The following is a 22,975-nucleotide window of genomic DNA, read 5'->3' as shown; positions in this document are numbered from 1 at the left end:
TGTGCTGGTGCACAGACACTGGGACCCACTAATAGAGTACAGCGGGTTGTGCTCCAGACGTGAGGAGTGACAGGAGAACCACAGGGACACTTGCACAGAGCTCAGCTTACACAGGAAACTGCTGAGACATGCAGGCCGGGTCTGTTTCCATGTTGACCAACCTTGCAGACAAAGCATATGCAATCACAGACGCATATAAACACTCACTAATGTGTAATAATTTTCTCGTTATTTTGTTTAGATTTAAAAATGATCCTGTTTGTGTTGTCACATGGATAAGTACTAGCCAGTGTAGTTTTTTTAGACTGCAAGTCAACATAACAATGTTTTAAATTGTGCTTGAAAGTCAGCATAAACTCCAAAGACCATGCATGGACACACCTTTCCTGCAGTAATTGAGTTTTCCGATGGTTTTGGACTCCTAAAATAATGACCCTTATAGTTTACCCTTTATTAAACATCCCCATTAGACCACAGATGGCAGTTCAGTTACCAAGCTAAAACATGCCAAATGTTATCAGTGATCTGCAAAAGTGGGAGCGTCTGTACATGCACAAACAGCCGCACATTGCAGACTTGCTCAGGGATATATGCACTCACAGATATGCTGGGGTAGGTGCACACAAGAATGCATCCACACAAAAGCACATAGACCAATGCAGGACTTGATTATGTTGCTTATTTGCTTAGCAAGCAATCTCTCTTAGGGTCACTGCTGTTCACCTCTACTCTGCACCAATCTATAACTCCTGCCCTTTGGGACCTAGACCAGCCAATGCATTTGGAGAGTGATATGAAGTTAGTTATGATGCTGCTGCATCTCACACCCCACTCAGGAGGTTTTAACCTTAAGAGAGTTGCAGCATGCAGCTAAAGGCGATTAAAATTTTGTTAACAGAAATGATCTACTCACTTGTCTAACAACAGACATATTAATGCACTTGTGGTAAAACGTGATTAGCTGGGAACTGCAGTATTTAAAACATAGTGTGTAAGACATTCGGCTTTTGGAGTAGGGTGAGATGTCAAGTTCTTGTTATTTCCATACGGCAGTAGAGAGAAATATCGTATCACTCTGACATCCTGCAATTAGTTGCTGACCTGCACAACAGTCCTTCTAAGTGTGTTCTATATTCATCATTAAATATTCAATTTTAAGAAACTTCAATTAAAAGATTACTGAATATTTAAAATGGCTACAAAATGTAAAATGTTCTCTTCATACTCAGCAGCTTTGAGTGATGGAAGACCAAAAAAATGTCCAATAACAGAATAGAAGAACGTCACTAAAAGTGGAAGATTATGAGAGTAAACACACCAGTAAAACTTTTTCCTTTCAATTTAAATCACATCAACACATTTGCCCTAATATTTATAGAATACGTAACGATGATAGATGGAGAAACAAACCGTGACAGGGACTCAGAGTGGTCTTTGTATCAGTATGATGGCCAAGTCTTACTTCAGGATGATTTCAAAAGGAACTGTTCTCAGTTTTCTTTTTTCTTAAAAGAAAAAAAATATACCCCGTAGTGTGACATGTTTAGATGAAGAAGTTGTGAAAAGCTGTATGTATGCAGGTCCTACTGTTTAGGAATATATAATTCTCCATTGATATGCTAAAAAGACATTTGGGATCTAGGTTTTAAAGGCAGATATCCACTAGGGAGTTGTGATCTTGTGGAGGGTAGCTGCATAATCAGCTCTGCCATCAGCTAACTGATATTCTGCATAATAGGGATGGGATTTCTGGGTCAGTGTGTGTATGTGTGTGTGTGTTTCTATGTTTTTGCATGAGTTTTTCCACAAATGACGTCAGTGGGGGCCTGTCTTTTTATCTGGATGGATGTCTGCATGTTTTTAAATGTCTAATATGCATGTGCAGGCACATGTGCTTTCCATGTTTGTATGTTTATCTGTGCGTGTGCATGTGTGCATTATGGGCAATGACCTCTTTCCCCCACAGGAAAGCCAGTCTACGTCTCATTAGGGAAAGAGACCAGGAGTGAGACGGGGAGACGGACAGACAGACAAAAAAAAAAAAAAAACAAGAAAATGGAGGGAATGAGTGTAGGGGGTTGGGATGTAGAATGTATTAGAGGGTCAAAGGTCACCAATCCATTTTCAGAAGGAGCCGGAAGGCCCAAGGCAAAGGATGTCATGAGTTTTTGCGTGTTTAACCACACACATGGAGAAAGACACATAAACACTTGGATATCTGAGTTGTCCCCATGTGGTATATGTCACCACCATCTAAACTCAATGGCAGTTTAATTGAATCAAGAGTGTGCATTTGTGTTTTCCATTTAAGAAAATGAGAAACCAGCTTTTGGGTTGTTTGACAAAATAAAATAAAAAAGATGGTGCTAATTCTCAAGTTTCATGGGTGTAAAAGTGCATCAGTGTCTGCATCTGATTTGGTCTCTTTTTAGAAAATGTGTGGGTGTACACGCATGTTAGTGTAAGATTACTCAGAACCCAAATGTCTTGATCCTATGTGCGTGCTTCCCGATACAAAATGCAGGGTAAAACCTTTGTTAAATTATCAAACAACTCAGCCTTTTGCCTTCTCCCCTTACTTTACTTTTGCAATATGAACAGAAAGAAAAAAGAAAGAAGAAAAAACAGAGAGAGAGAAATGACGGGAGTAGTGTGTAAATCAAAGGAGACACCACAGCTCTAGTTATTGCTCATATTCAAGTCATTAAAGATACTGTAATCGGACTCTGTTGGAGAGAGAATGAGGGATTTGGGGGTGAGGGAGAGAAGAGGTTGAGTGATGGAGAATGCCGTGATAATCTTCAGGGGCGGAAAGCACAGCAGTGAAGTACAAAGAGACCACAACAGAGGCCCAAAAACCTTGACAGAGCTCACCACCTTATGATCACAGAGTGCTGTGGTTAATCTGGCTGGAGGTCCCTATACTTATTACAGTCATAATCTAAACTCCTCTATTGTTACAGTATTTTGGCTTCAACATGCCAAACAGATCAGAGTGTAAACCAGACTGTTCTGAGTATGCATGCTATAAAAGCCAGAGCGCTTTAGTGTCCCTGTGAATCAATGTATATATAGTCTAAAATGCAATAAAAAGCATACGTTTTATACCCTTTGACAGTTTTTATTGGCAAGCAGTAAAAAGTAATATTCACTCTTTTAAATCCTTGTATGCAGATCTCCTACATTCAAATCTCTGCAAACTTTGTTCATTGATGTGAATCACAGTATCTCAGATGTTTCGGGAACTAATGAAGGCTGGGTAGAGTCACCAGAAATAAAACAGATCAGTGAACTGAGAGACAGGCATTAGTGGAATAAAAGTCAAAGACAGTACAAAAAAATAAAAAAATAAAAAAATAAAAATGGGGAATTAAAGAAACCACAACAGAAACCCAGGTCCCACTAACTCCCGTTCTCCTCATGTTGGTGGGGTGTGGTGTTTAGAATTTGGCACAACTTCCTACAGAGCAGTGCAGCCCCTCTTCTTAAAATCTCATATATGTATAACCAGTCAGAACACGGCTAACCACATCACAACTCAGCTTAATTCCCTCTCTCTCTCTCTCTCTCTCTCTCTCTCTCTCTCTCTCTCTCTCTCTCTGTGTGTGTGCGTGTGTGTGCGTGTGTCAGCACCGTCTTCTAAACTCATCTGATCTCATCTACTCTCCATTTTCTCCTCCTTCATCTATTCACATTACAAACCATCACTTGATGGGATATCTAGAGCTCTCCCTATGGTCTGTGTTCTACTTCAATTGCATTACTAGCTTTAAATAACTTCATATTTAGTCCTTGACTTTCCTTGACTTTCTTACTGTAAGCATTTTATCTCTTTTTGGTACATCAGCTACCATAAAAACCGGCCCCATCACAGCTTCTCTTACCACAACGCTTTTTAGACTGTTGCCAACCCACCATATGGGTCATTTCTGCACTATCCTGAATTTTTGAGAGCAAGATGATGGCTTCCTCGTGAATGTTTAATTCTGGTTTACATAACAGTGGCTCAGCTATTTGGGGTTTTATATGTATGTGTGATGCTTGTATATACTTACATGCATTTGCTGTTCTTTTAAGTGTACCTCTCTTTTGCCTTTTGGTTTCATCTGCATTTACAATGATTAAAATATTTTGCTACAAATATATAATCAATAAACTCAACAATCAAACTGTTTTGGCCCAAGTACCGCCTTTCTTCTATTTCTAAATCCAAGTACTCCCCTTTTTTTTTTTTTTTAATCAGATTAATGAGTTATAACACACATTTCAAAGAATATCACTTTGTAAATAAGTGAAATGAAACAGTATTTCCTTTTGAATAGATTTATTTCTATACTTTTTATTATTACCAGTCATCTCCCGCCTGGTGTGGGACCAAGATGGACCTTTGTATTTTCAGTGCATGTTCTAATCAATATCATTTCTATCAATATTATTATAGTAATCATTTTTAACTAAAAATGTTGTTAATTTTTTCCACTTTCTCTCTCTCTCTCTCTCTCTCAAGTAGTACCATCGCATACCCCTAGGAGTACACGTACCCCCATTTGAGAAACACTGCCTTATATAATATATGCAAAGCTGTGGCTTTGTATAGGAAGGAACAGCAGCGGTTTGAGCATCCAGAGGCAACAGAGTTATCATGTTTGTTCTGTTTGTGCTGTTTACTGCCACCTACTGACATGGAGGATGACTTACTTGCTTAGCCAATTCATGCTAAAGGAATTCATCTCAACTCTAGCAAAGTTATCACAGTGGTTATTGCAATTATATAACTTGAAATTGACAGTTTCACAGCATTTTAACTAAGACAGGGATGGACAAACTTTTTACTCGAGGGCAGATCACAAACAGATGGATGGTGTTTCTGTGAACTAGTATAAAAAACTTGTAAAAGCCATTACATAACATTTGACATGTAGTAAAAGGGAGGCTTATTGTATTAATTAATATACAGTATATGGGTCATCTAAGGAATGCCAAAAACCTTAAACTTATTTTCAGGTTTCAAAAGCTCAGGTGTACAGTTTAAGTTAGTTAACTTTTCACTTGAAATCTGCTGGTAATTAGTGCCTGACTTATTGTGGTACTATTACTACTACTACTACACTTCAGGGCGCAGCCTTTGGTCTTCAGGCCAGGGTCTCCTAAAGATCCCAAAAACTAAATTTAAAACCTGAGGAGCACCTGGCGTTCCAGGCTGTGGCCCCCAGACTCCGGAATAACCTGCACCAGTCTTTCCGGAAGCTCTTTAAGAAACTGTTTGTTTTTCAGAAAAGCTTTTAGTTAACTGGATTTTAATTTGTATTATCCTTTTATGGTGATGCTCCTATGATGTATATGCACCCATGTTTTATTATTTTATGATGTTGCACCTGTTGTAATAATTTCTTCACTGCTCTGTACAGCACTTTTGTCTGCAAAAAGCGCTTTAGAAATAAATGACTTACTTACTATAGATAATTGGAAAATCACATATTTTGCATACATTTTTTATTTGCTTGGTGAATAAATCAAACTCTATACACTTTCATTCCCAGAAATCCTAAAACAGAAATCAAAATTACGCCTTCCTCAGGTGCTGAAAGTTTATGACACTAACTTATTACAAATGTTTTAATCATTAATGCATTTCTCTGAATTACTCTCAGGCCTTTCCTGGAATAAAAACTGAAAAAGAAATCATTAATTTTATCAGCGAAACACATTTAAGGACTTACTGTAAATTAAATTGGACTGAAAGGGCACACCACCATCTGAGGTGCAACAACTTCAGCAACATTTTGGCTATAGTGTTATAAACAGACACTGCCATGCATGAGTCAGCTCTATTTTACCATTGAATTAAGGCCGTCTAACCACACATAAATGTGAAAATAGTTCATGTGTTTCCATGCCTGTTTCAGATGTCTATTCCTTGTGGTCCCAACCTCAGTTCCTTTAAACCAATACTGTGTATGACTCAGGTTCTTCAGGCCATTTTTAAACTTGGTGCTAAGCAGATAGTCGACCATAAATGTCTGCATACTGCTCCACCCAATGCTAGATCTTTCTGTAGGGGCTTTAAATGTCTCTTTTACCACCTTCTACATGTTGTGAGACTCTTTCCAGGATCATAAAGGATTTTTGATTGAATTGAGAGAAGTAATGATGCCTTTAGTCTCTTTTATACAGGTTAACTGGTGATAAGTTGTTGTTGTTGTTGTTCTTTTTTTCTTGTGCTTTGTCGAAACATTCAAAATCTTTTCCCTTTCTTAACACCTGGTTTTCTTTTCTTTTGTTTTTATGCCATTTAGGCATTTATCTGCTTGTAATTTTGACAGAGGATGCTCATAAATCATAAATAATGACTGAGGGTCTGTCTAGTCCCAATAGAATGTAAAGTACAATGTATACTAATGATACATTGATTCAACAGGGCTTCTTAAGAATAAGTATTCGAGTTTCTCTCTTAAATAGTGCCACATTTGTAAGGAACATGCATCGTTTAGGTCAGCAGGAGAGGTAATTATGCCAATTTTTAAAAAATGAAAAATTTGTGAAACCTTTGTGCTCATGCCAAACCACATTTTTTGGGAGTCAGATATCAGACACAAGAGAACGGTCTCTGGATTACCAGGTGACCTGACCTCAACCCCAACGCTTGTGAATTCGGCTTGGGTTGTGTGTGCCAGAAAAACCATCAAATCCATGTTAAATGACTGAAAACAAATGCTAGTTGAAAAGTGGGTTGTCATTCAGCAATGTGTGACTAGGCTGGGGATCGGCCGAAGGAGACTAGGCTTATGTAGCTGCTTATGATGCTCCTGATCATTAAGGGGCTTATTCTCCCGTCTGGACTAAAGCGCTTTTTTGCGCCCCTCCAGGTACGCACTTCTCTCCGATGTGCATTCTCCGGTCCAGGCTGCTGACACGCCCACCGCGTGTAAGCAGCCAAAAAGCATGTATGTGTGAATGAATGCGGGCTGAAGGAAAGGAGGTGGTGATGTCATTTTTTTGGGCTGTCTAAAAATCATGAAACCTGGAGTTTTCCCAACGCTTGTAAATGTCATTGAAATCTGTGAAAATTATAAAGTTCACTTTTAATTTGAAACGCCTTCATTGATAAACAATATAACAGGTTGATTTGATCAGATTATTGATCAGATTATTGCTGTGACTGAGTCACAGTTAAAATCTCTCCCCTTGATCAGTGCGTCATCAGCATCATTGTCTTCATCATCATCATCATCATCATCTTCATCATCGCAGTAAAGCGTGACCGAGTTAGATGCTGGAGACATGAGTAAATAACGCGGTCGCAGTGTCCTGCTTTAATACAGAGGGATGTTTGCAGTGAAACAGAACTATTGGCTTCCATAATTCGTAGTTTTAAATATAAATAGTTTAAAGCGATCTGAGCTGAGCCTCATTAAAATATGTGTAGGAACAGTTTCTGGTCCATCCTCATCCGTATATGACAGCTAGTTTCACTCTGTAGTGGATCACACTGTGACTTTATGTTGGACGTAGTATGAAAATAGTTGAATCACTGTGACCAACGTGGACAGAAGTCTGCGTCTGTCAGAGTTTTAATTAATTGATCACAGCTGCTGCTGCACGACACACAAGTCCGTGTGGCTTCAAATGTAACTAAGTCCGTATTTCTAGTGCAATATAATGTTTCCACCTTATCGGGGCGCTGCACTTATTTCAGGGTTAGAAGCCCGTAAGAGGAAAAGACTTACGCACACCGGAGAATACGGGTAAAGCTAGATTTCAATGGTAATGCCCACTTTTCAGGGCTGCTCCACCCACAGTGCTTAACTGGGATGAAGGCGTGCAGTGACTGACTTAAGTACAGGGGGAGAATAGCACACAGCCAAAAACAGTCACATCACGATACTTAAAAAATTGTTACTTGGCATTGGAGGATACGTTTTGGCAATTTTTTAATACAGTAGGTGCAACCCACCATCTAGCTCTGCTTTACATTATTTGAAGATCAAATTGCCAAAAACTATTGTTACATTACAACAAATACATCTTTTGGCATTAACCAATGTATGTTATTGAGTTGTTTGGTTAAACTGTATACAGTTAAGTTCCTACATCCTTGTATGTGAAGATTAACCCTCGGCAGGAATTAGGAGTGTTTACTTTTACTGGCACAGGCAAGATGTCTGGTTTGGATGTTTGCTATTGTGTTTAAAGACTGGAGAGTTTCTTCTTTCAGGGACTGGATGATATAATTGTTCTGTCATATGGTTTTCTATGGGCCCCATAGCTCTTTAAGGGAGTCTCTTAGCATGTCAGCCAAAGCCATGGTTTGCTGTATCAATGTAGCTAGGTCTCCAGTGGAGTCGTTCGCATTTATTTTTAAGTCATGGCTGTAGGATAACTATATTTTTATGTTAGATTGTCACCAAAAGTGTTTGCAGGCTTCTAAAAATGGGAGATTTGAGAGGGGGGAGTTTAGCGCTCAAAGTCCCGCTGCCATCTAGTGTTGTGTCTTACTAGTTAGTTTAAAAACGTCATTGTAGACACGGCCTTCCAAGTGTACTACAGTTGTCCAGCCCTGCTTCATCTCTACCTCTGGGTTATTATGCTGGATCTCATCCTTAATACAGGACAAGTCGTACACAAAGTTTGTTCTTTCAACCAAAATGTGCTGAAAGGATGGCTGAAAAGCAGAAAAAGTTTGATGAGGTGAGATGGCAACTCTGATCCATTGGAATCTGGTACGCTATCATCCCACTGGCACTCCTGCTGATGATTTACCACAGATGGCTGCTTCATAGTTTCAATAATGCTGGTGAAGCTGTGGATTTTCTCAGGGTAATTGGGTCGGAAAAGGAAAAAAGATCTAAGAATTCAAAGAACAATCATCATTGGCAATTTTGAACAGTTCAAACGGGGCCAAATATATATTCACACGCACTGGACGAAACTGGATTAGTCAGAACCACTGCACCACCAGTGAAGGTTAATGTTTCATCATATTTTCAACACAGTACATATGGCAGATTTACATTGAAAATGAGTACATGAAGCTTGATCAACAATACGCTATTGACCATGAGCACAGTTCTTTCAATACAAACACACTTTATTTCCTCTCAGGTTATTTCTCATGAGAGCTTTGGAATAACATTAAAGATCTATCAAAATAGGATTGAAGTTCAGCCAGTATATGCAAAGTGAGCCTGTGTGTGTGTTTGTGTGTGTGTGTGAGAGAGAAGCAGTCGGCCCACACAGACACACATAGAGCATACAAACATGTATACACTCCACAATGTCTGCGGCTATCTAAACGTGTGGGCAGCTACACCCAGAGAGCACAAGCATGTTGCCTTACATGCGTCTGCAGTACATTTGTCTATGAAAGGATATGGAGTCATAATGCATGTGTCTGTCTGCATGTTCCTAGTATGTAGGTCACCAGTATATTCCTGATGAGGTCTATTCCTCTTGAGTGCTCTACAGATATGAGGGCCCAAATTAGACACTATTATCTATGTGTGTGTGTGATAGAAAGGCATAGAGAGAGCCAGACAATTATTTGTCAAGAGCCCCACATGTGTTTTCAATTTTGTGCACATGCATGCTTTTCCGTGCAAGAGCGGTATCATGAGCATGTTTGTCTGCAAGTGTGTGTAGGTGTTAAATTGCGTGCTATTGCTAATATCACACATTCATGTATGTGAGTGAAAATGACATGGGTATCATTTGACAGGCTTGTTGCCTGTTATTACTGACTCGGGACCGTTTTAACGAGTGTTGGCTCAAAAAAGCTCAGTGCATATTGCCACCTCACCTAGCCAAGCTGCTAATAATTTTGGAGTACCTCTCCCAAAGAATCCGTGTTGCTAGAATTCATGAAGTCATGTGCTTACAAATGTATAAAGCAAACAGTTGTCAGCTGTCAGAAAGATTGAAATTTAAAGTACTCTAGGTTTTTGGTTGTAGTAAGTCAAATACGTTTGATCCAGTGCATGATTGTGATGCCTGGCATTTATACAGTATCATAATAGGGTTTTTAGGCATTTACAGTAGTTTAGTTAACCAATTGATTTAATTTTGCTTAAAAACTCCCCTTTCTGCATGAAGGGGAGCTGTTTGTAGAAACATTACCCATAATTCCTCTTCTTTTCTAGACATCTACGTGTAAAAGTAGCCTCTCTGTGCCAGTCACTGTGATAATACCACGTTCAGTCAATCTGTCAAATCCATTCCAAATTTTTCTAGAGCTCCGTCCAAAAGTTCCATTCAATCTGAAAGAGATGAATGGGTGTGAGAATGTCTACCTTTAAAAAGCTTCATGCTTTGACCAAATCATATGCTGTCACTCCTAAGCTAGAGAAGGCCTGCACTTTTCATCAAAGCCCTTGATGGCTACCTTTCACAGTATAGTCGAATACTCCCTCAAAAGCTTCCCTCCCTCTTTTCCTCCCATCCCCTCCCAAATCTCTTTCTTCTTCCCCCTCCGATGTCTGCTACCCCTCTTCCCTGCCTCTGTGCTCCCCCCCTCCTCTTCCAATCCTCCCATTCCTCGTGTCCTTAATCCTTCCCTCCCCTCCTCAATCAACCCTCAAATCCCTCCAGGTTTTTCCCCCCTTCCATGTCTGTGTGACTGCAGTACTGTCAAGGTAGATGAAACAAGAGAAATTCAAATTCATCACAGTTCTAACCTGCCATGATAATAATCCATGACTATTCTTCCCTTGTTGCAGGAGACTAGTGTTTCTGGCCTTTTTAGGGTTTATTTGCATATTTGTTTCCTCTTTGTTTCTTTTGATGAATTATTTACTGCACAGTGAAATGACAGCAGAGATCAGTGATGATTGCTGTTGCGGGTGGATGAGTGCCTTTCTCCTCTTTGTAATTATTCCCCCTTTTCCTGATTTTCAATCAAGTTCTTCAGTCATGTTTCGCAGTGACAACAGACAAGTAATGCAAAAAAAAAAAAAAGGAACCAAAAAAACACATATAACAGCGTTGCTGGTGGAACCTTTCCTCTGTCTAGTGGGAATGCAGCTTTCTTTGTTGTTATAATGATTACAGAGTAGAAAAAAACTGGGGGAAAAAAGAGAGAGGAGAGATCAAATGGAAAAGATACTATAAACACAAATGTGCTGGGAGGCCCACCTCCCACACTTCCCCATTCGCAGGATCCAGCAAGTCAAACGCACACATCCTCCCCTTTATCAGCCAGCCATTAAAGGGACTTAATTAGAATTAGATAATGTACTAATAACAGTCGAGCAGTATCCTACGGTTTGTGATCTTTTGAGTAAAGTTTTAGCACAAAGTCAAATGGAGCATCAAGCAGCTTAAGGTTTAGGCCTCACAAAGCACAACAGTGCTTTTAGAGTTGTAATCACAGTGAGACGTGTCCACATAAATACCTTGATTGTAAGCCTAAGATACTTTGTGCGCAGTGTGCACAGGGATCGGCCACATGTACACACAGTGATGCATATACACATGCACACCAACACTGTGTTTCTGTCCCTGCATTGCCCGATCCAAGAATAACAATGCATAATTCATGTCCCGAAGTCTCGTCTGCAGACAAAAGTCAGCATTTGCATTTATTATTTATTGAAAGCAGCTCACATGATGAATCATTTAACAAACAGACTGAGCTCTGTACCTATTTCTTCTTCTCATGCTGTTTGTGTTTTGGCACAGATTTAAGTGGGCTCATTAGCTGAGATGAGGATGTAAGGAGAGGAGAGGAATGGCAGGGAGGCACAGGGAAGCATGTAGCGAGAGTGAGGACTGGAGGGTGTGCGAGAAAGAAATGAGGTTGAAGGATAAAGGGATCAGTTTTGTAAAGGTATGAATTAATGAGAGGTTTGTTTATTGAAGCAAATTTTTATGACAAATAACAACTTTTTTGGATGAAGTTTGTCCAAAAAAGTTGGTTGATTGTTTTTTTTTTTTAGAAATCCCTTCAATTAAAGGCAAAAGTCTTGATTTTTACCTTATGATTTATTTAGGTTATTTTTCTCTACTTCACTCCTCTAACAACATTTTAAGAAAAACACACTTTTATCAATGCAGTTCTTATGTTCACATATATGTACAGTAAGTACTGGTATAGGGTTAGGGGTTTAAGTTATGTTTATTTAGATCAAGACTCAATTTATCTTCAGAATTAAATGTGACATTTTTAGGTTGAATTCATTTGGTATACTGTAATAAACCCCCTTTCCCCCCTCAAAACAGTCTTTTAGGATGCAGTAGCGCTCATATATTGATGTTACGCAATAATTATGCTTTGTCCTTGGAAAGTCACTTCACCACATGAGCTGAACCAGTCAGGGAACTGTTGCTTTTAAGGATCAAAGCAATTCGTTTGCAAATAAAGTAAACTTTCACCAGAAAATGCAAATGCAGTCATATTCTGCTCCTCATACACTTATTTTCTTTTTTCCCTTTTCACACCTTTGCCATCCATTACTTATTTACTGCATTAGACTTGATCTTTGCAAGGAATGTTTCTATTTAATCATCCCTCTCAGCAGGTTCAGGACATGTATACACTGTCTCTCACACCACACCACCACCATTTCTGTTAAAGAAAATGTATTAAATCTGGTCTAGCAAAGGTTGAATAATTGATGTTGTATCTTAAAAAGAAGGAATAAAATAATCATAGCTTTTTGGATGTTGGAAGGACATCAAACCCAGTGTTGGAGCTTGGCAGTGTGGACTGAGCAGGGTAGAGGCCGTATGTATTTGGGACGACTGCCCTGTAAAATAATGACTAGCAAAGAGTGAGATTAGGACATTTTTGTTCTGCACTGTACCTGACACACTGAGGGGGTCCGCCCGGGCTTTGTACTGTGTGACTGGAGAAAATCTGCTCTGCATTGAGAGGAAAGGATTTGGTTAGTGATGTTGAGGTTTGGTTTAGTGCGCTAGGCAGACATTTACTACTCAAATGGTTTCATTTGAAAATGAGACAAAGTTCCCTCTAAGTGAGGCCAATCCAAACAAAAAAATAAAAACCTTACATTGTCATCACTTGAATTTCTAGACATGATCGCTTGCTTTACTGCCCAGATTGTTTTATATTAATTAAGGAAAACATGTAAATGTAAACATCTAAAATAAAACATCCATCCATCCTTCAAACATTCACCCCTTAAGTTTTAGAAGACTATCTCTAGTCTATCCTAACAATCGATCATAAATTATATTAGAGAAGTACAGGCAAAAAAACCCCCAAAAAAACAACATTGTATGCTGTGCCAAAACATGCAACATTTAGTTGGAAAAATCCTATAGGTGAAGAATTTAAGGGTACTCACATTACTGTAATTGAGTTGCTTTTATGGGTACTTTATGGGTTCTAAATCAGTCATTTTACTAGTACTTAAAACAGTTTTAAAAGAAGTAATTTATTACATTTATCCAACCAACCTTTACTGAGTAAATTGTGTTTTTTTTGTTCTAAAACGATCAACAAACATTGTGAAACTACAAAAAAAATGAAATAACCAGACAACAATCAAATGCATCACATCATAGCCAACCAATCAGCACGATGCTAAAACAGCATTGTATGCTGTTTTATTGTTCTTCTACTTGAGTAGAATATGTCATACTCTTTACACCTCTGATTGTTGGTTGAACTTCATTTGTCCAAAACAATGTCTTCATGTACAATGTTTTTATGGTCACACAGAGTGCATTTTCTTTTTAGTTATTGTTGTTTTCTTCCAAATGTAAAGGTTATTTGTTAGAATCTAAACCTAATAGGATAAGCGGGTACAGAATGTGCAGGCATGCTTCAATACCCTGCTAATTCAATTTCTAATGTATTTGTAATACAAACTGGTCTTATTATATCTATGAGTAGCATGCCAGGGAACCTTTTAATGTCTATAATTGTGAGTGTGTTAGGTGTAAAACTATCATTATAAGGAAGTAAATATTCATCCTCATTTAAACAAAAAAAACAAACAAACAAATATGGTGAAGAACAGTCAGTATTGGCCCAATTTTGCTGTTGTTTTAAAACAAATGTCATTCAGCCAAACCTTTCCTTCATGCTTTTTATTTCTGCACTCTGACTAATCAAACAGCATTAGCCCGATGAGGCTTATTCCAATAATTCACTGTTTCCTCTGTTGCAGGCATCCTTCATTGTGAGAAGACCACCTCACAGAGATTTTCCTCTTCAGCAGGTAACCACAAAGAGTAACAGAAGCATATTATCCACGAGTAAAGCACCCTGCTCCGCCCACTCACACCAAGCTTTCTCTGCACTCCAAGTTTGGCCACCAGCACAGCAGGATGAACAAACACACATGCACGAACACACACGGACACACACACACTTTATCTTTATGAGGTGTTATACACCAGTGACCACCAACACAGGGTCTCAGTGTTCTCTAATCCATACTCAGGCTGAAAAGACCTGAAAAGACTTTTCCATGCAATAGGGGATTACACTGTTGGATTAATGGAAATTTTAATTTGAGTCATTGTAAGAGCCCTTGATAAAGGTAGTAGGTGCAAGAAAAATACCATTGCTCTATGATATGAAATGAGGAAAAGACTTTGCAATGCTGCTTCTTAAAAGACTCACTTTTTGTGGGGCAGCTGTACACAAAGTACTTTTTTAATATGAATGTAGCATAAAGATATGGACTGTGGTGGTGGATGGTAGTAGGGGTGTGAAAAATCAAATCAAATCAATTTCACAATATATCGCGATTTTTTGGGTGTCGATTTGAATTTTTTAAAAATATATTTATTTGTGTTTTAATGATTTAATTTTTTTTTGTGATATTTAATCAGTAATTACTCAATTTTAAGATGGCAGTGTGTAACACTGCATTTTCTTTTTTTTCTGTGAAAATGTGCAAAAACAATAATAATAAATAATAAATAGGATGTTTTGAAGCAAATTGTTTTGCCTCAATTTGTCCTCTGAATGATCAATATCTTCTGATGAACATATACAGCTACTGGATTTTTTATCTCTACGTTGAATTTTGATATTAACTGGGTAGAATATCGCAATATATCTTGATATTACAATATTGTGATAATGTTGTATTGTAACCCAAGTATCGTGATACATCCTTGCCAATACTCACCCCGAATGGTGAAAGAATATTGTTGATGGTATGGCCAGTGTAGCACACATACACAGTCAATAAGAACTCCAGTTTTGATGAGCTTGAAACCCTTTTCTTTGAATAGATTATCTCTATAAAATGTATGTGGATATTGCCATATATATACTGTATATATATATATACTGTATATACATGTATATATATATATATATATATATATATATATATATATATATATGTGTGTGTGTGTGCACAAAGCAGGGTTTTCAAAGTACTTTCATTCTAACCCTAATGAATCATATTCAGAGCCATTTGAGGGCACATGCCATCATTCTTGGTTTTCTGTCTAATCATTTTAATGGCTTGGCTTTCCTTCTTTAAAAAAGAAAAAAAAAAAAAACTGTTGATCTGTCTGATTAAAAAATGAGCCCTTAATGGTTTTTAACATTTTCTTTTTTTTTTTTACTCCATTAAATAAAATATATGGTTTGAAAGATGTAGACATTAAAACAGAATGTGAGCTCTTAAAAAGTCAGGGAAAACATACTAAATAAGAAATATGAGCAGACTTAGGAAAACATGATAAATAGATGAAGAAGAAGAAGAAGAGAGGGGGTTTTATTGTCCTTTTCTGCAACAATAAAATCACTGATGTAGTTATAAACAATGGTAAACAAATGCAGATAGGATAGGTAGGATAGGGAAAAATTTTGGTTTTAGTTTTTGACCAATTTTCATCAGCTTTTAAACTTTTACAGATAGTTAGGTAAGGTTTGCTGACACCTAGCTTAAGCATCTGCTTCTCTGTTAAAAACGACTACTGATAAAATATGACTGAATTAGTGGAAGGTCCATTCAAAATAAACGTTATCCGTTTCACTTAGATATACATCCCAAACCCATGTTCATCCCAAAAGATGCAAACATAGTCAATGTATTTTTTCTCCTTGTGTCTTTATTTTTTAACTTGGAAACCAAAAGTTATTCATGTCACTCAAAATATACACATTCAAACAGTTGCTTGAAATGAATTCACAATACACATCTTTTCTCACACTGTAAAGCACAGCTGTTGCACTTCTTCAACCAGATACTTTGAGAACATCCTACAATACAGCACATTTAACCCGTTCTCTGCTTCAGTATATTAATGAGATCAGATGTGAAAAAGAATAAAGTCATACATTTAATTACCCCCAAACATTTGTAAAATAATATTGTTAGTGAATTCCACATTATAGTTGGTCCAAGCATATTGAATTGTTTCAACTGGTAACGCCTAAATGAGTTAAATTCTTTGAAATTAAGTTAATATTTTAGATTAAACAAATTGATTTAATTGATATAGACTTAATAGATAAATTGTTTTGCATTAGTCAAGCTTAAAATGAAGGCGAGTCAACTTAAAGTCACACCCTGGACTTTTTGACCTACAGAGTTGACCTATATGAGTTATTTTAAATTATTCCTCAGGCCAATATACAGCACTTGACAGTATCAATGCTCAGAGCGGGGCTTCCCTCTTGAAATACCGACTGTGTAAGTTTGGAGAGACGGATCGTCTTTCACCAGGTCATGTGACCTGGTGAATGCCTTGAGAGCGTTTCACTTTACGGCAGTCACGTGACCACAGGCTCGGATATATATAGTTCCCACGTGACTTCATAACATACGGGCATTTACTGACCCAGCGCCATTGCTGTGGGCAGCTGAAACTGCCAGGGAGACTCAAAATACAGACTCAAAATACACAAAGACACAGAACAACTGAACTTAACTAACAGAACATGACAGAAACGAGTTAGCCTCTGTTTACAGCCAAAAGAGCACAATATGGTAGTTTTGTGTTGGATTAATGGTGCACTAATCTCCCTGATAGTTCAGTTAAACGTGGATTCTTTAGTGAGGGAAGTCGGCAAGTCAGATCCATAAGGATTGGCTCTCAGGGCTGGGCTCGCGCCGCGCCTGCAGTCTATGGGCTGGAGGAGCAGCCGCCACCGCCGCACTCTTCTCCCCGTCGCCTTGCCGCGGGGGTCGGAGGGGACGGGCAACCTGTCATGCACTGGGTCGCCCCTCCACTCCGGCAAAGGGGGCCGATGACTGCGGTGAGGCCAGGGAGTAGGGGAACACCACCGACGCGGCAAGGAGGGCCGAGCACCAGGCCTCCAGCGGCGGTGGCGGCTGCTCCCCCAGCCCATAGACTGTAGCTTTTGAGTTTTTCCAACTCAATAATTTGTATAACCCAAAATTAAAACACTGCTCCTTTTTAAACTTATGCTACCTTCTTCCCTTTTCTTTTCTTGATGCTGCACTACCAAGTAGCAGTTAGGGAAAAGGGATGCTCTGTCTATCACACACCTCTGGAGTTTTAAGTAAATTGTTGAATGGAAGGTTCAGTGGAAGATTAGTGCTTTGTATGACAGTTCTGTTACCATTGATGTGCAAACTTGAGTGTGAAAAAGTAAATGTGGTGCCTTCAGGGACTAATTAGGTCATGATAAAAGCAATATATTAAATTAACCAAGTCTATTTACTATTAACCACCATCCACATTTGTATGAGCTACTTTTTTTTTCAAAATAACATTAGGTCTGTTTTAGATTTAATTTGTAGTAGATTGAGTAATAACTATTTTCTCATCCTGTGCCAAAATTTTGCTCTGCAATTTGTAGCAATTTGCACAGAATTAAAACCAAACCAGAGAAAAACTACTGTAGCATTTGATGATCAGCGTCTCTATAATTCTAAAACTGTACTGCTCAACTTCAAACAAGTCTTTTTCAGAGGCTGAGTTTCAAATCTAATCAGTCGTTTTCTTATGAATAAAACTGAAAACTCAACAGATGCCTCATGCAAGAGAGAAATATACATGTCAGTGTTTATGATCATGTGCATAGACATTGAGATGGAATGAGTTAGATCACCGACATAACAGCAGCATCTGTACCATCTGCTTTAAACTCGTCTGCTGTGTTCTTTTTTTTATGATAGACAGAGATTTGCAGCTAAGTTTTATATGCACCTCACAGCACATCAGACTGAAAAGCTGTATTTTCATCTGTGAGGCTCTGCATATGAAACTTGAGTAAGTTTATAGAATAAAGGACACAACTGTGTCTTTCATTAGAACTTTTCATCTACAGCCTTTGGCTGATTGAGGATGTTTATGCGAAGAATTAAAAGTGACGTATGGAAAACAGTGCATTTACTGCAAATGTTTGAAGAGAAAATTGAGGACATTTAGCCAGAGGAGGCAAAAGTACACACAGCATTTACTTAAGTACAAGTACGTGTGTTAAAAGTACTTGTAAAAGTTTAAAAAAAGAAAGTATATGTGGAAAAATTTGCTTCAGCTGCCCTGATAATTTAGTTATTAGACAAAACCATAGTGTAGTTCTCATAGATCAAATAACTGATTAATGTTTACTCCAAAATTAAAGGAAAAAGATTGAAATGACTGGTGGAAAGTATGTTATTATCTCCATCCTAATCAATCCGTTTGTTGAAATGTTCGCACATTGCATTGTGGGATGTGGAGTTCCATTAAAGGATGCATAGATGTGTTTTTACTTTATTCTTACCATGATTTCTTGTATTGTTTGCCAGACAAGGAGTATTCCTTGTGATATATCAGAATGAATTACAAAAACGTTTATATGCATCTGTTTACGAGACTCCAATTTTCAAGCGTTAATTTGGATGTTTTTTCTTTCTTTTTGGAGTAAATGAAGTTCAATTAATTGATCTATGAGGCATACACTATGATTTTATTGGATTAAATAAAGCTTTAATAACGTGTTAAAAGTCGGTAAGTTGCTGCATCTAACTTTTATTATCCATTTTTTAGATTATGGTTAGCCCACTATAATGCCACATTTTACGTCAAAATACAACAAAGACAGTCTTTAAATGCCTAGAGTTGAAAGTGTTTTCATACAGTCTTTCACATACAAAACACATGTATTTTCTGCACAGATTTCCCCTAAACTAAACTAAACTGAACTAAACTACACCAACTGATGTTTTCGGGCAGATGAGCCAATAAAATATAATTTACACAGTGGCTCATCTGCATTTAATGTGTAGTATTTTCTACATAGAGGTCAGTGATGTTATCATGGGAATGTAGCCTGTGCTAATAAAGCTAATAATACAGAGCACTCATTTAGCATTCCAAACCCTTTAAATTGACTTACAGTGTTGGCTAAATCAACTCTTTAGTCACGAGTGAGCAGTATACTTCTTCTCTGTTTTCTACTTACTGTATTTATTTTTTCCATTTCCCAATGTGTCGGTATTTGAAGCGTTGCCTGTCAAAAATGCACCAATGTGTCACTCAAACCTCCTTCCCACACTGTAAACCCAACCTGGCAACGCAACTTCTTCAGTGGTTTACTTTCCTCTTTCCGCTCCGTGTTTTTTTAATAAGTGAAAGGTTCAGATATTTGTGTAAGTGAAACACTGCTACAGTATATTTTGCTGTTTTTACTACTGTATGGTAAAGTACAAATACAAAAATGTGTTACTTGGCATCTCAGCTTTTTGCTATTAGTTTTGTTTTGTTTGGTTCAAAATAGAGGAGTGGTTGTTGGAAAGTCGTAGAGTAAGGAGATATTTTGAATACAGTGTGTTTCTGGGACAGCAGAAATATAATTTGTATGATGAAAACCACTGTCTGAGAGTACAGCTTATCAACAAAGCTCTGCATATTATAACCTCACACGTCTTCTTTTCAAAAAGCAGAGACCCCATCGCCGTATTCTTACAGGATTTACCATGAAATGCGCTACATTCGTAAGCCTCAAAAGAAGCAATTGACCTTGATAAATGTAATGGAGAAAAAGTGTGGAAATAAAGGAACCTCTGATGTCCCACAAACCACATCTGTGGTAATTTAGTCATGGTTTGGATGGTTTGGCTTGGCATGGATTTCTGCCAACAAAATGGGCACCACAGCATTTACTGACAATCTGCTGACACAAGCAATGAGAAAGAAGAAGAAGGGAGCATGGAGTGCACGGGGAGCACTCAACATGGACCAGATTTAATTATTTAACATGAAAGTGTTTCCAAACAAACTAATTGCTGACAGTTTCTGGGTGGTGGAGGTTGACAATTCTAAGCAGTCTCAGTCACCCACCTGATTTTAGTCTGGCAGAGCTGCATTCAACTCTGAAAAATATTCAGATGCGGAAAGCTAATCCAAAACAAGCATTTGTCTAATGCATTTGTTTAATGCACATGTCCAACTTAATTCCCAGGTGTCCATATCCAGCCCTTTGAAGCATCCAATTCAGCCCGGCAGGAGAAAGTCAAACTGAAAAAAAAACATGAATTCATGTAAATTACCAACTAATTCAGTACCTTAGTCCCTCCAAAGTTATTGAAACGCCACAATAATTGCAGGAGCTTACTATTTCCCTGTGCTTCACATGATGTCAGTCATTTTTGATCACAAATTGCTGAAAGAACTCAACAATTTTTTTCAAATTATTCCACATTTCCCCACATTTTAGGGATGTCCCGATACAACTTTTCACTTCCGATATGATACCGATATTGCAGTCTTGCTTATCGGCCGATACCGATAATGATCCGATGCGATATCAGCACGAATTATACATACTTTTATTACTTATTTTGTAGTGTGGAATGTTAGAAAAGGCTTGATCAAGTGATGTTACTCAAACAGAGAACAATAGTCAGCAACAGTAGGTTACTTTGTTGCAGTGTGAACCACATAGTGGAAAATTTTAATGGAAAGCTTATATCGGTGATTTTAGATGCAGTCCGATAAAATCTGATATTTGTTTTCTGGCTGATATTGGAACGATATCCAATATCAATATATCGGGACACCTCTACTAACTTTAACAGAAATTGGTCACAAAATGAAGGACATTTAAAGTGAAGACCCTTCTGGGACTCATATATTTTACTTATTGTTCCAATATTAGAGATGCCTTACATATTTTATATATATATATTTTTTATAAGTGGAAGTGCAAACTAAGGCACATGAATGTTAAAATAGTTTTTAAGCTAAATTCTGTGGCCCACTACTTGAGATTAAACCGGTCTGTATTTGGCCCCTAAACTAAACCTTTGGTTTAATGTTATAATGTGGCTACTTTTGACTACACTAAACTTTAAACCAACAGGATTAGGAAAGAATTTGGGTCCCTCAATATGTGTACAATTATCTTATTTCCAAAATTGCATTGCTGTGTCAACATCCTATTGCTCAAAACATTAATGCAAGGTGTAGTAAGGCAATTTATTGACATGAGGTTCATTATTAAAATTGAAGTGTTGGAAAACCACTTTTTTTTAAAAAACTAACCGAGTGCAAAAATGTAAAATAGCCTGTTATTCTAAGAAGCAGAATTGAATATACAGTTGTATTGAAAAGTCTAATGTTATAAGTGGAGACATGCTTCAAAATTGGAAAATTGGGACATCCTCATTGATATGGAAATGCTTTTGGCAAGGGAAAAACTGCACCCCTCATTTATTATGCTAAAATAACACACATTTGAAAGAAAGGTCCAATGCTGTAAGCAGGAAATTGGGGCTAAATTGGCACTTTCTTCCAGCTTAAGGTAATTGTCTTCATGCTATTGTCGGGGCGTAGCGGGATGACAGGCAGATGGGTGAGAGCTGACACATGTTTTTGGTGGAGTTTAAAATTCAAATGCTGCTCATGTGTGAATGCACACACCTGGGGTAATCAACTGGCTTTGTGTATGTGTACTTTGTGATGTCAAGACTGTGTTTACTCATAACCCCCCCCATCTCTGTCTCTGCCTGTCTCACTGTTAAGGTCTCTTCCTCCATTTTGGTGTCAAGTGTAACATCATTTTTGTTAGATGACTTAAATCTTGTAGGAAAAAAACATCATGATTAGAATTTTATTATGCCAGCCTTGTTAAACCTTGGTGCGGGGGCGGCTTGGGAGGAGGGCGTTCTACTCATGCTTGTGGGCATGGCTGATCTCAATGCTATTAAGAGTGTATTCATTGTTAATACCCTTCCTCTCATCCTTCCCTTTCTCCCTTCCATCTGCTTATTTTCTCAATGGTAATGCTGCTTCTTTGTCAGTTTACTTTCTTTAGTGGCATGGGGTGTGATTCACTGTCTTCATCTCTCTTTGTTCACTCTCCTCTTTTTTTATTGAGTGTTTCCATACCTCTGGCTTTTTTTCAGAAATCTGTCATGGATCTGAGACAGCAGAGTGCCTGCTGTTTTTTTTTTTGACACACTCTTCCTCTCTTAAATCAAAACCAACTGAGACGAAATCAGGTTATTACCTTAGCTGTGTTTCTCTTTTCTCCCTCTCATCCGCTCCTCCATTTTTTACTCAAGGTCTATGAAATGTTACACTTTAAAAAAGTAACGGCAGCTGCTCAGTCGGACACATGGGTGTGAGCGGAGATTGCTGCATAAAGAAAATATTTAAGCATGAAATGGATGTCAGTGTTACATTTTATGTCCCTTAAACACACACGTGTGCACAGTGCTACCTTGCCCATTTATTTCTACATCAATGTCTGCAATTTCTATGTTCCCTTTTGTCTAAGGAGACAAATATGTGTATAGTAAACCCTTTGTAGCAAAGATCTTAGAACTAGGCAGCCGCAAACTAGTCAAGTAATGCTGCCTTTGTAGATGGGAAAAAGAAATAGATTCAGAAGTTGACCAGCAAGGAATAAGAGCACGAGATATATAGTAAACAAACCTAAAAAAAAATAATTGAGAGTGAAAAAGAACAAGATTAAAGAGACAACGAAGACGAATAGCACCAAAGTTTTGTAGAAATGAATGAAACTTGTTTTTTTTTTTCATTTTTAAAAAGGGTAAAAAATAGAAATGATGTATGCGGATGTCTGAGA

General features: G+C 37.9%; 1 long non-coding RNA gene across 5 annotated transcripts in view; it reads left to right on the top strand.

Moving 5' to 3' along the window:
* LOC114478117 (uncharacterized) overlaps positions 1–22,975 on the top strand; it is a 137,030-nt gene that overhangs the window by 95,928 nt on the left and 18,127 nt on the right. For all 5 annotated transcript variants that reach the window (XR_003675809.1, XR_003675812.1, XR_003675811.1 and 2 more), the window contains one exon: positions 14,130–14,180. This is a non-coding gene — a long non-coding RNA (uncharacterized LOC114478117). The remainder of the gene's footprint in view (positions 1–14,129; positions 14,181–22,975) is intronic.

The sequence above is a fragment of the Gouania willdenowi genome, chromosome 16 (genome assembly GCF_900634775.1).
Source record: "Gouania willdenowi chromosome 16, fGouWil2.1, whole genome shotgun sequence".
Taxonomy (NCBI): domain Eukaryota; kingdom Metazoa; phylum Chordata; class Actinopteri; order Blenniiformes; family Gobiesocidae; genus Gouania; species Gouania willdenowi.
Note: the sequence above shows the minus strand (reverse complement) of the source record. Positions and strands in the feature narration are given on the sequence as shown.